This window comes from Nanorana parkeri, unplaced genomic scaffold, assembly GCF_000935625.1.
Source record: "Nanorana parkeri isolate BGI_ZX_2015 unplaced genomic scaffold, ASM93562v1 scaffold3265, whole genome shotgun sequence".
Taxonomy (NCBI): Eukaryota; Metazoa; Chordata; class Amphibia; order Anura; family Dicroglossidae; genus Nanorana; species Nanorana parkeri.
This window is the reverse complement of record NW_017309533.1, coordinates 1-11337: the sequence shown is the minus strand read 5'-3', so window position 1 is coordinate 11337 and position 11337 is coordinate 1.

Below are 11337 nucleotides of genomic sequence, written 5' to 3'. Positions count from 1 at the left end.
CTGCCCATGTCTCCTCTGTAGTTTTGTTTCCACACATGTTGATTACCTATTTTCCTCAATAATACTTTTCAGGCATAATAATAAATCCTATTATTCTTTATTTTTTCAAATTTGCTACTAACCCACCTCACAGATGTTTCTGAAGGTCGTACGATTATCGTAAGGTGTGTGGAAGCGGTGCGACATCTACTACCGTAAGGTCGCACGACTTTAAACTTACGAACATGTTTGAAAACCCGCCGAGCATCGTACGATGTTCGGCGGGTGTGTAGCATGTTCATAATATAAAAGCCGGACGGGCTGGTGTGCGCAAGCGCACACTGCCCATTCGGCATTGTGGTCATCGGAAGCCTGCCCATCATGGGGCGTGGCTTGCGATCATCGCAAGTATGATCTGCCTATGCAAGATAGGCAGATCGTACGTTTTTTTAAGTACCTTACACCATCCAAAGACAAAAGTCTTGCGATGGTTGTAAGGTGTGTGCCCAGCCTGAGACTTCCTCATGAACAATGTCTGAAGGTGCCCATACACCTTACAATTATCTGCAGATTTTCTGTGGTCAGATGGAATAAATGCAACAGATTGGCCCAGGTGGTGGAGTTTACTCCATCCACACAGTTAAGTGTAGATGGAGGAATCTGTTGCACCTTTTCCATCTGACCACAAAAAATCTGCAGATAATTGTAAGGTGTATGGCCATCTTTAGAAAGCAAGTGAGTTCTGAAGGATGACTGACAAATAGCTGACTGCAAGGATTAGAGCAGCCGTACTCAACCAGGGTGCCTTCTGGCTTCCCCGGGGGTGCCATTAAATTTTTGCGAGCACCATGGAAACAAATGACGCTAATCCAGGAAGGGTGGGATCCATTAAAAAAAGTTATCCTCCATCCAGTCCTGCTTTGCCTCTCAACTTCTGCCTTGCTGAGACTCCTAATATTAAAGGAAGGCTCTGATGTAAAGGTGGGGGCTCCTGATTTAAAGGGAGGACTCTGATGTAATGGGAGAACCTCATATTTTTGTGTTTTGTTTTTTTTCCCCCCGTGGGTTCTCACTGTAAATCCATACCAGACCTCATCTGGGATAAGGACCTGCTATGGATTTTTAAGGGGCAACACCTTATTTTTTTACATTTTTTTTTTTTTTTATGTTTTAGACTGGGGTGCCTCAAGGTTGCAGATTTTTTAGGGTGCCATGACTGAAAAAAGGTTGAGAAACACTGGCTTAGAGAAGTGAGGATCATGGTGAGGTGTTAAAACGGACATAGAATACTTCTCTAGCTCAGTCATACTCTTTATTTAAACGTGATTACTGATATATTTAGCTGTCTCTGCAAGCGATGCAGATCTTGTGAAACAAGTTGGCGCAAAGTTCTGTAAACACAGAAAAGTACATACTTGAGTTGAACTTATTCATGAAAAGATGACTTCTTAGAGGACTTCTTAACTAAAAAGCACTTTCTGACACTTGACTGTACTCTTTGTTGTAGCCCAGTATCACATGCTAAATATCTTTTCATTGCCGTATGTTGATGAAAAATGAAAAGAATGCGATCCAAGCAGTGGCTTCATGTCATTTCACAGGGTGGGTTTCCTTAGTGACAATGGTGGAAGATGCCACACTGGAGGCATCAGTCTGAACAAGGAGCAATTATTTTTAAAATCCCAAGAGCCACACACTGATTCCATAACTCCAATAAAAACAACTTGATTCCAACCAGATACCGCTCAGTCCCTCTCAAGATCTGCTCAGCTCTATCATGTTTCACCAACATCCTGCTGAATCCTAGATCACCTCTATGGTTGTCTGTTTGGGGTGAAACATGTTAGAACAGAGCAGGCCTTGAGAGGGACTGAGCGGTGTCTGGTTGGAGTCAAAATTATTTTTATTGAAGTTATGGCATCAGAGTGTGTCTCTTTTGGATTTGCAGACTGAATACCTAAGGAGTGGGATGAGCTCCATGAATGAACACCTGATCACTCTCTGCACTGGGTAAAACTTATTTTCTAAATCCACTTGGCCATGTGCTCTTTTTCCCCTTGGATAAGTATGTTAAAGGAGAACTATGGGGTGAGTAAATTACACTCCTCCCCATAGTTAGAGCCGACGTGTGACATTGAAACGACTCTATTGATTCTATTGATTTGGGAAGTGAGCGGAAACATAACGCCGCTCACTCACTTCCCGATCATCTCTGCAGAGAGTGGTGTCTGTCAGGGACAGGCACAGCTGACTCTGCCTCCAGATAGTCAGAGCCCGCTATTAATCAGCCAGCGGGGTGGATCTTGACAGTATTGTCGGGATCCGTCCCGGCTGCAGCGGTCTCAGTATATAGTGGGCAATATCAGCTATATACTGAGTTTTGGGTCACAGGAGGATGCCCTCCCATGACCCTGAAAACTATAGGTTAAAAAGGTTACCCCATAGTTCTCCTTTTAGGAGGCCTGCTATACTGGTGAATTACAGAATATATCTCCAATACTATTCAACAGTTCTGACCTATATTTGCAAGATCAGTTGCGGTGAGTTCCTAAATTGTTTCTATGTTGGACAATCCAGCACTTAACCCTTGCGGTGTGGTCAGAACTGTGCAATAGTATTGGAGATTTATTCTGTAATGCATCAGTATAGCAGCACTCTTAAAAGGAGAACTATGGGGGTAAGTGTTTGCCTGACACTTTTTTTTCCTAAATTTAATGGCAATTTTGGCAATAGGGGAATGAATACAATATGTGGCGCTTTGGCGTACATTACTGTAGCATACAAATATGTAGTGACATGCTCAAAACAAAAAGCTTTGCCTGTGTCAGCAACCAGTGTACTTTGTGCACCCTGAAGTGAAAAAAAAGCAACAGGAAATAATTTTCTTATAACTCAGAACCTATTGAACTCCATTTATTACCTTCTCACATGGAAGAATGTGATCTCTCCGTTGGGTGATTGCAAAGTTGTTTAGAGAATTCTACAACATTGCACACACTTTAAGTCTCTTATTTCACCAGCTAGAGGAAATGTGCTTGGTTTCATGTTTTATTTCAAATTCAAAAGTCCAAATGATTCAGATGTACATACAGACGTATGGGCCTCCCACATCATTATCATCTTTTTAAAGCTGAACTCCAGCCTTCTCTACATTCTTGCTCATTTGTACAGGATCATCTTCTGTACTTAATAATACTTTGATTTTCGCCCACTGTGAGCTTCTTAGTGTGAATTAGAAGCTGCAGCAAATCAGATAGTGCCCACCTTATTTTCTGTCTGGAGGATGTCCAGCATCATTTAGCTCCATCTCCTGGTTTGCCCTTTTCATTCATTACATTGCAGTTTTTTCAACAATAGAGGCTCCGCATCATACGTGGGCATTGCCTATGGTGGTCTGAATGGAAATTCGGACTAGACTAGAACAACCACTCCTCTAGACTGACATGTCCCTGAATGCATTTTGACATTCGCATAATTCTTCCCAGGAGCCAGCCCACTGCTCGCATCTAGGCTGAAAGGCAGGGTGCTGTGATGTTTTCAGGAAACTATGTACAGCAGCCTGCTGACCATCCCACCAGCCTTTGAATTGCATAGCGAAGAAGCACAGGGAACCAGTTATCAAGTCAAGTTAAGGTATGCAATAAAACGTTTATTAGCATGTTGATGGAATTTACCGTGTTACCTTGGCCTCCCACCTGTGCATCCCCAAATTGTTTTCAGGACTGCCAGCCGGGCAACTGGCAGCCTGTTTTGTCTCTTGCTGGTTTGCTACATTCTGCTGTTGGGCAAGACAGCATCAACCCTATTGAAGTTCCTCCATATAGCAGGCACACCAGACCAGACCAAATAGTGTACGATCCCTTCAAATGTCACTAACACATATTTTCACACTGTACAACAAATGGCCTACTTTCTGTTTTAGTTGTTATTGCCTTGAGGAATTTTGTTTGCTCACATCCTACACTATATGTGGGAAATCAGCAATAAAGCATAGAGAGCGCTACCAACAGCTCCCAACAGAGACAAATACAGCGTCGTAAGTTCACATGTGTCTGTTTTATTTCCAGCTATCTGACCAACATTTCAAAGTGTGTGTGTAGGCTCACCCAACAGTCTTTTAGCATGGAGTGTACTGTATTAGCTGTCTCTAGTACCTTCAGTTCCTCCTCAAACCCAAACAGTATCCAGGTATGTAACATGCGAGGTGCTAGAGGGGTGTGTACACATATTAACCCTTAAGACTCTAAATTTACCCTCTGCACATTGCAATACACCCTTACACACACCTAACAAACTTTACGTATGTATGGCATTACAGGTTCTACTTGAACTACCACACCCTGTGAGCCACATACCTCTGATCCATAATTACCTCCTATGTTTTCCAAGACCGAGTATAAAATATATTTACATATGTTATGAAACATATCAAGCTATCGGGGAGAGTTGGCTCCATGCATAGCATTCTGAAACTTCAAATTCCATTCAAATTACACATGTCATGAACATCCAATAGTGACAATCTTTGTGCAAGTCACGCCAAAGGTTGAAAGTTGCAAAATACCTCAAGTCCAACCTCTGAATGACGTGGAGAAATAACCCTTTATCCTCAGCCATGATAATTGTGCAGTGTTTACTTTTCTTTTAATAAGATATTATAGTGTGTATATTACTCTCTCCGCTGTGGGCCCCAGAGCTCTAGCCATATTGTGCAAGTATGCACAGCATGCTTGTACATTATACCCTCCAGCAATGCAAGATTTACCCTCCCCCTTGTTGCTCTATCCAACACCTCTGCCATTTTCTTTTGATATTCTTCTGCATCCAGTGCTTTCTCTTTGCCCTTTGGGTGGACACTGAACATGTAACATTATCCCAACACAAGTCCTCTTAGCCCCCAATTACACGATCCTCCTGAGAAATGAATCTGGGAAGCTTAGTATTTTTATTTATTATGCAAAATGTGCATGCATTTTTTTGTACATTTACTGGCGTGTACATGCATTTACACATGTTTTAGATGCATTCAGAGAATATAATCTACACCCGCATTGCACAGTGTGTATTATACCATATAAAGTATATTTGTGTGTGTGTGTATGTGTGTATATATATATACATACATGTATGTCTAGCCTGTCTGAAGTCACGTTGCTGATAACCAGGAATTGGTTGAAAGTGTACATTGCACTGTGCCACAGGCAGTATACATTAGGAAACCATTTTGATAGGATTTATCTCTGGTTAGTATTGTCTTTTTGCATATTTTAACTATTTGATAACATCTTTGTAGACAGGTAGGCTTCTAGCATACCTCTTAGGGCTATTATGATTAGAGGAACTATACTAAATATTTTAATTTTTTTAAATTTATACTATTGTAGCCACCATCATCTCCTGTGATGTGGCTACTAGACATTTAGTGATAGCCAGGGCTGTAGTCAGCCTGGCTGGATTACAGTGGCACTTATCTGGTTAATTCCAGGTGTCTGACCTTGCGTGTACCCCCTGGGCAGAGTGTGACTCTGTCATATTGTGGGACAGCCAATGAGAGATACTATAGTGTATGTACAGTACAGCAGCCAATCACTGGGTTTCTCTCAACCAGTGGTGCATGCTGGGATAGGCTACATATACTGGAGGGATTTACCATGTGCTCAGACTAGCCAGGACCAGCCATGGATTAGGGTTGGGTGCTGTTCAGCCTGCCCCCTGGGCTAGGCCTAAGGTCTGGGGGTGGGCATAGGCTGGTGTGAGGGAAATGTTTCCCTGAGGCCTCCAACATGGAGGAGCTCTGTGTTGCTGTCGGAGAAAGAGACCCAGGACCAATGATGGCTCTTGTAGTTTTCTGGAACCTGAGGAGTTCAGGAGTATGGCCGGTGTCTCTCCTATTGAGGAGTTATATTCATCCTTGGTCATCTGCTACTTCAGTTACTATCGGCTGCCTCACAAGTGGATCTACACTGATATGCCAACTAGGTCCGGTGAGTCTGAAGCTTATGTCTGTTACACCCTGTCCTTTTATGGAACAAATAAATCTTATGGTGTAAATTCATCAGCAATAAACTTGATGCATTGTAAATCATGAGGAATGACAGCCCACGACGATGATCCTCTCTCGCCACAAATTACATTTCCTCAGCTGGCAGCTAAATGAAAACAAAGGGTCCAGGTATGCTGGCTGGTGTCCTTGATCAAATTTGATCAAGTAAGATCTCTTTTTAAAGGCCACCAGCCTGGTAATGAGCTATCCGAAAATATATCCTCACATACCAAAGACATCACCACAAGAGTTGCCCTTCTTTCTTCAAGAGACCCATGGCTAGATTTGTCAAAAAGTTCTAAACTTGCAATCTCCTTCCTTCTTTCACTACCCGGGATTGCTTTCTCAACAAGAGCAGAGGGGTAACTAAATGAGTAACATGGGGTAAATTAGGAGAAATTTCTGGAACAAGGTTGTCCACTTTAAGGGCATGTGCTTTCCAGTTTTGCAAATGGATAGAGCCTTCTCCTCAAACAAAAAGTTGGAGAACTTATCAGTGCACTAGTTCCAATGTTGCTATGTGTGAATTAGTATGTGAAACCGGCAAGCAAATAGGTTTATTTTTGCGTGCATGTTTGAGGAGAAGGGTTAGGTTTGGGGAATGAAAACCTTATAGGCACGTAAATGTTGAGCATTTACGCTTAATACTGAACAGTGTCAAATGTCCTCATTACTAAGCAATTTCATTTCTATGAAAAAAGGCATGGGCATTTTTTTAAATTTCTTTTAATCGAAGTTTCAATCAAAAGAGCAGACCGTTTGGCATGTTGGAACATTTTTGTTTGTTTTCAATGTGATTGTAGCGTGTGTATATATTTTTTAAACAGTTTTCATATTCTATGTGTTGTGTGCATCTAAAAAAATAAATCAAATTAACAGTTTAACAAAAACTGTTCTAAATCCAAACTATTGTAACATATTTTTACATAGAGTGATCTCATGCCCATAGTGTAACCATTGGCCGCTCAGTTATTTTATTTTTTGCAAGTACTTTACTTGAAACACATAGGCACTCATAGCAACACATCCCTAAGAAATTCAAGTGCCCCCCCCCCCTTGCAGAAAATGACAACCAAGCAACTATTATTTATATGTACACTGTTGATGATACAAAAAAAAAAAAATGTGCCCCCTGTTTTACCACTTTTTATGGTTAAATATGTCTTTATTGTTCTGGAAAAAGGTTGAAAATAAAACATACAATATAAAGTGCAAGTACAGTTGTAATACGAGGCCCTAAATATAGGACATAGTCTAGAGTTGGCAACATTTCTATAAAATGTACAAAAGTGCATTTGTATGATCAGGAAGTACATTCACAACTGTGAGATTAAGAGATAATGGAGATGAGAGGTCTTTAAGAAGCCCTAGACTACATGTTCAAGTTAGACATGGAGGTCAGAGTAACCTAACATTAAAAACTGTTCTAGGCATCAGGTAAGTATCTATTTGTAAGGTTCAGAGTTCATTTCTCAAGCTAGTTGAATTAAAGAAATGGGACCAGATAAGCCAATGTGCTCCAAATTTATGTAAGGTGTTTGTATCACCAAAAGTTTTTCCTTCCGCATCTAAATTACGATTCAGGCCCAGTGATAGGGGAGGAGTGGTAGCCCATTTCCAAAACATTTATATGTTGAGGAGATGCAGAGATAAAAGTCTCAACATTTGTGACTTTTGTACAGTTGGGGAACATGGCAAAATTAGCAATTTCTGGGGAGGGAGATAAATATTCCCCATACATGTTATATTTGTCAAAGTTTTACCACTTTTTTAACTGTTTGCTCTAGTTCTATGTTTAAAAAAAAAACCACTAGTGTATTTTCAGTGATGTATATTTTGAGTTCTTGTTACACCATCTACCATTTTTATTCAACTTTCACATTTTTACTTGCTCTCTGTTCTATATTTTGCACTTCTGCTTGCCTTCTAAACAACTATTGAGATCTAGTTATGAGCTGGGACTTTGTGCAAGCCCAGTTCTTTCAGCTCCACATAACAAAGGAGTGGGGAAATCCACTGCTGGAACTGATTTGGCCCGGGAGAGGGGAGGCGTCGGTCACAGTTTTGAGCAGGCTTGGGTGAACTCAGATTAGGTGGGTTTGTACCAAGCCCCAGCTCATCACTATTGGGATCATCCACACCGGGGGTAAATTGTTTCCAGTCACTCTGCAAAGCTATAGACTTGCATTGTGAGGATGAACAGTAGAGCACACCCACTGTATAGCACAGTAACGCAGTAAGCAAAACCTGTGTAAAGCAAGTATGGTTATCGCCATGTACATATATACAGTAATTTAACTATAAATGCAAAACATGCTTTTAAACTCTTAGTAACATTGTAAATATTATTCACAGCTAGTTAATCACTTCATCTAAAATATGCTAAAAGGCTGCGTTCCCATGAAGTGAACTATAGACAAGGAGACTCGTATGAACGAGTGGTGTCTGGTCAATGTTAGATACATTTTGTCATGTTTGGCGTTGAAGGCTACTGTGTGCAGTGCCACACATCCCAATTAAAGGAACATGTGCTAAGCTAGCATGAGTGGGGTTAACCTGCTTCTACCCATTTGAGCTTGGACTCACAGAAATCTCTTGTAAAATGCTACAAAAGTAGGGCAGGACTGTAGTGAGGTGCCCTTTGAAGCTTGGTGAATGAATCTGGCTACTTCAGAGGTAGACTGCCCATTTTTGGACTTATTACTGCGATACTGTGCTTCAAGCTTGGTTGTAAGCATAAACAATCAACTTGTTTCTTGTTCCTTTTTAGCAAAAAATGCATAATTGTGCCCTTACTAGGAACATTGATAGTGCTCCACATTATTGTGCAAGCAGCATTTAATTATTTTACTGATTTACAGGTGGCCAATTTCCCTTTTATTTGATCTGATTTCCAGCTCTTGTTGGACTTTGTGTTTGCCTGTAAAAGATCCCAGTATAGCTGCTTACATTAACACCACATTGCCTTCAGTGTTTGTGCATTTCTCCCCTTAGTAACAGCCCACATGTATTTCACACACATTACAAGCTTAGCCAAAAAAGTTAAGCATTAACTAGTCATCTGGCTTAGAATGCATGGGTAGATTGATTGTGGCATACAAGTTCAGCAAACGGTGGTTCTCCAGTCAGATGAACATCTCACCCTATATATTTAATAAAATACAGGGCAAAGATGAAATGTAAAACTTTTTAAAGGAACATTTTCAACTGTAAAATGAACATTTAGTGACCGTATTTCATGGTGCCTACTTAAGCTGGCCATGCACCTATAGATTATCTGCAGATTTTCTATGGTGAGATGGAAAAAGTGCAACAGATTCCTCCATCTACGGTAAACTTTGTGGATGGAGGAATCTCCCACTGGGACCGCTGGCTCTCAAAATATCTGAACAATGCCTGCATCCAATCAGATTGTTCAGGTATTTTGACAGCCAGCGTGTCCGACTAGCAAGATACTAAAGTTTGGCCCAGTGGGAGATTCCTCCATCCACAAAGTTTACCGTAGATGGAGGAATCTGTTGCACTTTTTCCATCTCACCATAGAAAATCTGCAGATAATCTATAGGTGTATGGCCAGCATAAGCCAGAGCCCCAAATTAGATGTAAAAGCCCTGACATTGGCAACTTCGGTATGAACTAAATGCTACATTATTTATCAAGTACCCAACCTTTCTTCCATTACTGGCCACCCAGGCTGCATACGTGGATACGGGTCTGGTTGGAATATTAGGTAGAACTCAAACTATTTTTTTTTTTTTTGACAGCACACCTTCATATTAAAAACAAAATGGTATTAAGGCTTCACAAACATGGTAGGTGACAGTATAACATTATGGCTATGTCAAAGTCACACAGCTGGGTGCTTTCGGGCCAAATGCACATCATAAAAAAATTAGCATAGCCTTCAGGACGGCAGCATACTGCATAAACTCCAGTAAGGCCCGATTTTACACCATGGCGTTCCGGCAATGCGTGTTGCATTTCTGTTGGGCTGCAACAGCTAATCGATTAAATCGATAATCGATTGAGAATTGTTGGCAACTATTCTCATTATCGGTTAGTTGGTTGAGGGAGGGAGAGAAGGCAAAGAGAGAGAGAGAGAGAGAGAGATGGCAGGTGTAAATGGGGCTTTATATTGTAATGTTAGCACATTGTCCATCAAAGATTATTGTATGAACATTCTGGCCACAGTGTTACGTTGTCTCTTGTCATTTTTTAAAGACCCATGTTCTCCTCCTCCTACGGGTGTGTGAGATGACACTATGTGCCTGTAGCCCCGTGTCTGCCCTAACAGTGTGTGTTTCTGTCTGTCTGCCCTAACTGTGTCTCTGTGCCCTATGCCTAAAGGTGCCCATACACTGCTCGATTCTCGTACGAGAATCGCGGGAAATCAGTGTGAACGGAGACGTGCGACCGTTTCTACTGTACGAAATTGTGTGTATCTTCCTGCACTCCTTACCGGATCTCCTAGGAGATGATGTCTGATGACGGGGACCCAACGTGGCCCCGAAAGTACTTGTGATTTTGAATGACCGTTGTCATAAAAATATATTGAATCTACTTTTGGAGTGCTGGTGACATCTTTTGGCGTTTCTACTGTACGGTCGCACGTCTTCCGTTGAACCAGCATGTTCGAAAACCAGCCGGGAATCGTACGATTCTCGGCTGGTTAGAACGGTGCTCGGAAGACAAATGCCAAACGGGCCGGTGTGTGCACGCGCACACTGCCCATTCAGCATTGCGGTCATCGGAAGCCCGCCCCTCAGGGGGGCGGGCTTGCGATGATCGAGAGTGCGATCTGCCTGTCCAAGATAGTCAGATCGTACGTTTTTTTAATCCCTGTACAACCATCGCAAGACTAAGGTCTTGCGATGGTTGTACAGTGTATGGCCACCTTAAGATGCAGTGAATCATCTCCATACAGCAATAGACCATGTCCAGCAGGTGCTATGGTGAAATAATGGTTGGCACCATCACAGCAGACGTCAAAGATTATAGATCATCACCAGCACACCATACTGTAAAGTAAAAGGTAAGACATTCGCCACCCATAAAAAGTAAGATGAATAAAGGTCCTACCTTGACTTTTCAGTATGGTGTGCTGGTGACGATCTATAATCTTTGCCCTAACGGTGTGCCTGTGGTGAATGTGTGTGTGTGTGTCTCTTCCCTGATTGTGCATGTATGAGCCCTGACTTTGTATGTGGTTGTCTGCCTTGACACTGTCTCCGTCTGCTTAAAGTGTGTGTGTCTGCCATGACTGTGCGTATCTTTCCTGATTGTGTGTGTGTGTGTGTGTGTGTGTGTGTGTGTGT